Genomic DNA, 6000 nt, shown 5'->3' on the forward strand with positions numbered 1-6000 from the left:
GAAAGCCAGAGCTTTCAAAACAGGTTCTAGTTTTTAATTGCATCAAGTGATCCAGTTTGAGATTACTAACACGAGGTTATGCTTTCTAAGACCACTGTCAAATAATTGCCTAAGTAATTGTTCTCTCAAAAGTGGACAATGAGGCAGTACTGGAGTATAGGAAGTGGGTAGTTGACTTGAAGACGGTCCTAGGAAACACTGTGTAAAAACGGAGAGGAGAGACCAGAAAGACTAAGGACCATAAAGAGTGACTTGGCAAATGAATCACTGCCAAAGACAACTGGAGCTTGTGCTTGTTAATGAGCCTTAGAATAATTTTATACAGACTTTATTGCTTGAAGGTTGTCACCAAACATCTCAGAATTTCAGACTGCCTTGTGCATTGACAGAGGAGACTTTCTGGCTCTAGAGAAATATTTTAGCAAGAAAAAAGGGTGCTTTAGATGGAAAGCCAACAATTAAAATAGGAGATGGCCACTGTTCTATCAGAAGAACTCAGGGTGGACCAGTGGGAAAAGAACAATGTAACAATAGCATCTGCTACCAATGAGGTTCTCAAAATGTTGTCTATGGACCAGCAGCATCAGTATCACCTGTGAAGTTCTTAGTTTCATGTTCTCAGACCTCGTTTAGTGAATCAGACTTTCCAGAAGTAGAGATCAGCTAATCGTTTTAACAAGCTTCCCAGGTGCTTACAGTGCTCACGAAAGTTTGAGAGTAACTGTGCTACAGCATTAGATCATTCTAGAATACTTGAATTTTTAGCAAAGTAGTTGGTAATTTTTATATATCTTAGATTTCATATTAAATAAGCATAATAAAATACAAAGATGACTTTAAAAGAATGTAAGTAGCATTAATAAATTTGAAGCCAGCAAAAGAAGAAATGGTTTGAAAAAATAAAATTAACCAAAACTAACTTAAGCAGAAGTTTTTGACAACCATTTACTTTATAGAGCAAGTGCTGAAAATCAATCTAAAAATAAAACACTGGACCGTACCCCTATGCCTACATAGCCAATTTATGCCAAACATTTCATGAATAGTTATTTCCAATATTACAAACCTTTTGTATTCTGGAGAATACACAATATTTTAATTTCCTAATGCACTGTGTGAGTCTTCAGATGAAAACAAGACAAGAAAAGATAATAATTGCAGGTCAGTGTCATTCATAAAAGTAGATTTAAAGAACTGAAACAAAATATTAATGAAAAGTAAAATACAAAGACACATAGGAATGCAAAAGCATAAAGGTGGACATTCCCTAGCCGATGTCACTTTTAATTTTGAAACTGTAGTAATTAAGAGCATGTGGTAATGACACAGAATTAGACAAATCAACCACCTATAAAAGAGCAAGTACTCAGAAGCAGACTTTGTCTGTTCCATAGCAGACCTACGGAATGGTAACAAATGACCATGTACCATGATAGAGCAATGGGAAAGAAAGGAAATATTCATTAAAGGGATATTAAAATATGTAACAAGAAAAATAAAAGCATTTCAGCCTCAACTATACACAAAAATTAAAATAGTTCAGTAATTTAAATATCAAAATCAAGATATTAACATTTCAGAGAAAGTATACATGAATATACACCTGTCTTTGAAGTAGAAAGACAATGCAAAAACATAGCACAGAGAATTTAAACTTCACACACCGGGGCCTATCATGGGGAAGGTAGAGGGGGGAGGGATTGCATTGGGAGTTATACCTGATGTAAATGATGAGTTGATGGGTGCTGACGAGTTGATGGGTGCAGCACACCAACATGGCACAAGTATACATATGTAACAAACTTGCACGTTATGCACATGTACCCTAGAACTTAAAGTATAATAATAATAATAATAAATAAATAAACTAAAACACATGTTAAATTTAGGTATTCTCTTGTTAACCAAAAGTTATCTATAAAACCATGAAAAGGTCAATTACCAATTGAGAGAAGACATTTGCAACATATAAAATTGACAAATAAGTAATATTAATGACATGCAAACACATTTTAATAATATATGAGAAATATTAAAACTAATAACCAGAGGAATGCAAATAAATGTAAAATTAAAACACTTTTATAATAATATTATTCATTTTAAACATGTTTAAAGATGTTTGCGGTCCAACATGTTTATTTATTAAAAGAACTAATCTGTTTACTAATTTAAACAGATTTAATTTACCAAATCCATTCCTGAAGTTTCCCAGACTTTAATAGGTGGAAGGGTTAACAAGGAGACCAAGAGAAAAAATTCAGAGGAAGAAAAAGAAAAAAGAAAAGAAAAACAAAGATTAAGTGAAGAGAGAAACCAAACCCTGAAGATGCGTGAAAAGAAAGACAAATTATTCAAGTGAGATAGAATGGTGGAATATATTCAAATGGGCTGCTGATCCAGTAAAATCATATCACAAAGTGCCCATTGGATTTGTGATCATTGATGAACTGGGTAAGAGTAAGGTCAATAAAGGAGAATGAAGTAGATAGACAAGTGAATGGAAAGAGGCATAATTTCTGATATTATTGCTGAAAATGAATCTAGATTTATGAAACGCCTAAAATATTTGATTATTTATATCTGTATATCTATCATCTATCTATCGATCGATCGATTTTAATTCATCCATGAGCTAATAGGGTTGTAAGGATATATCGTACCAAATCCAGTAAAGTAAAGTGGTTATCAGCACTGCTTTTCCCCTGAGAAATTTGTTAAATAAGAAAAATGTAAACACTGGTTTTCATAGATTCAGATTTTGTGAAAGTGGAGACAACACTTTATGCCAGTACACATGGCAAGTTTAGTAAGACTCTTGCTCATAATATTAGAATTCCTAAGGGATACAGCCTTGTCTTAAAGAACCGTCAAAAAAAAAAAAAAAAAAAAAAAAAAAAGACACTTTAGTATTTTGCAAAGCGAAGCAGGTTATTCCTAGAGAAATTTTAAAGCCAAGCTGACATTCATAGGTCTTTACATACATAATTTGCCTTACCTGGATGTTCAGAAACATCAGCATATGAAAATATTGAAAGTGATCTGGCACAGTACACACTATTCCAGTGGCTTGTTCTCTTAAAGCCTAGACTTCATCACTATACATTTCACCCATGTAACCACCAACGATTTGTACCTATAAAGCTATTGAAATTAGAAAATGAATAAATAAATAAATAATAAATAAAATGAAAATATTTAAAGCGATAATAGCCAAGTAAGAAATAGTTTTTAGAGGAATATCACTTTACACTATTCCTCAGAGTAATCACACAACTATTTTCAAAATAACATAAACAGCTTAAAGAAAAATAAGTAAATAAACACAAAGAAACAAGGCATGATTTGTGAAAATCAGCAGAAAATGCAGGGTAAAACTGTTCTGCTTGATTTGACATTGGGTATAGTATAAAATAACTATTCCTACAAAGTTTCAATTTAAAAATACAGTATAGAATATCTAGAGGAATGGGGAAATTACGGAAATAAGCAGATTTTGAAAAGAGCATATAATTTCTTAAGAAATTAAGAATATAATTATAGAAAAATAAACACTAATAAAATACACTCACTTCTGACTGAGGTAAAAATGGCAGCTGGCTATTCTTTTCTTGCAGCAATCAAAGGAAAGAAAAAAACTGGAGATATATAAAAATATATAGTTTTTACATAAGTAAGAATACTTTGTAAGAAAATCAGATTTAATAAACTGAAATTACAGAGGGACAGCCTTTACAAGGTAAGCAGTTTATCACTGGTATTTCTTCAGAGGCTGTATTTGCTGACTCTGGGCATGGGCTGATTGAACTTTGCCTATAAATAGGTAGCCTGCTGAGGAAAGAAAATCTAGCAAAGATTTGCATGTTTGCAGAGCTCTGACACAATAATTTTGAAAGTTCTGGAGTCCAAAATGCCTGATTGATTTTATCCCATGGTTCATTCGCTATTTTTTTTTTTCTAAGTAGGAGGTGAAGGGTTTCTAGAAGGGAAATATCATTTCTTATAGTCTTGGAGTATTTGGAAGAAATAGTCTGATCTAAAGAGAGGAGCCTCTCTCAAACGCAAATCCTGTTTCCTATCCAAGACATATGCTGTGAGTGGGGAAGGAAGACAAACTGCAAAACCTGAAAATTCCAAATAAGAAACTCCCACAGTTCTCCATTTGAAAAGTCAGAAAACACTCAGATCCTCAAATAAAAATCTGTTAGGAATATGCACACAGAACAGAAACAACCAAAGGAGAAGTGATTCTTACAAAAATTGTGAACATTTCCAGACCTGACTGGATCCCTGACTGAATTGAGGTGGTCCACCACTTCCCTCTCTCCTAGTGGAAAATAAAAAGGATCCTCTAAAAGATATCACTTAGAACTCCTTCTTTTCCCTTCTGTATCTTGCCTAGAATACTATTAAAAAATTAAATGTGAGAAGACATAGGATAATAATACTGGTGAATAGAAATTAATAAACAATGGAATCAAACCTACAGATAGCACAGACATTAGGGTTAGTAAATAAAAAATTTAAAATAATAATCATAATAATATAAATACAAATGTATTAGTAAAAGTGCTAGAAAAATAGATAAAACAATGAAGAAAAGTGACATCAATGAAATCCATCACTTCTACATGATACAAATGCATAAGATAATATTTATTTTATTTTATTTTTTTGTTTTTGTTTTTTATTATTATTATTTTTATTATTATTATTATTTTTATTTATTATTATTTATTTATTTATTATTATTATTATACTTTAAGTTCTAGGGTACATGTGCATAATGTGCAGGTTTGTTACATATGTATACTTGTGCCATGTTGCTGTGCTGCACCCATCAACTCGTCATTTACATCAGGTATAACTCCCAATGCAATCCCTTCCCCCCTCCCCCCTCCCCATGATAGGCCCCGGTGTGTGATGTTCCCCTTCCCGAGTCCAAGTGATCTCATTGTTCAGTTCCCACCTATGAATGAGAACATGCAGTGTTTGGTTTTCTGTTCTTGTGATAGTTTGCTAAGAATGATGGTTTCCAGCTGCATCCATGTCCCTACAAAGGACACAAACTCATCCTTTTTTATGGCTGCATAGTATTCCATGGTGTATATGTGCCACATTTTCTTAATCCAGTCTGTCACTGATGGACATTTGGGTTGATTCCAAGTCTTTGCTATTGTGAATAGTGCCGCAATAAACATACATGTTCATGTGTCTTTATAGCAGCATGATTTATAATCCTTTGGGTATATACCCAGTAATGGGATGGCTGGGTCATATGATACATCTAGTTCTAGATCCTTGAGGAATCGCCATACTGTTTTCCATAATGGTTGAACTAGTTTACAATCCCACCAACAGTGTAAAAGTGTTCCTATTTCTCCACATCCTCTACAGCACCTGTTGTTTCCTGACTTTTTAATGATCGCCATTCTAACTGGTGTGAGATGGTATCTCATTGTGGTTTTGATTTTTAAGTAAGAATCCTTTGTATAAGATTAAGAGTAGGATGACGACTTCAAAATGTTACTAGTTTACTTGAGAGCAGGTGATTATAAAATATTGAAACTGGAAAAATAGAAAAAGAAAGTATCTATGACACATTCAGAACACAGTAAGAGTCTAAAACATGAGTCAACAGAGTTCCAGAAAGACAGGAGAAAGAACAAATAAAGTAGAAAATAAAATACATAAAAATTTATCAACGGTAGCAACACATACATTCAACAAGCTAAGTGAACTCTAAGTGGGAGAAATACAAGGAAAAACATGATTGGAATCATACTGAGACCACTGAAAATGAAAAACGAAAAGACACTTTCCCCTCAAAGTGTCTTGAGGGGAAAAAGACATGTTATCTTCAAAGGAATATCAGTAAGATCTGTATCTAAAACAAAAGTAAAGATTTGGAAAACATGAAATCAGTCAAATAATTTCAAATATGTGCTAATCCAGATATTTAAATATTTAAAAACTAGTCTCAATATGCATTTTCATGGC

This window comes from Chlorocebus sabaeus, chromosome 3 (assembly GCF_047675955.1).
Source record: "Chlorocebus sabaeus isolate Y175 chromosome 3, mChlSab1.0.hap1, whole genome shotgun sequence".
Lineage (NCBI taxonomy): Eukaryota > Metazoa > Chordata > Mammalia > Primates > Cercopithecidae > Chlorocebus > Chlorocebus sabaeus.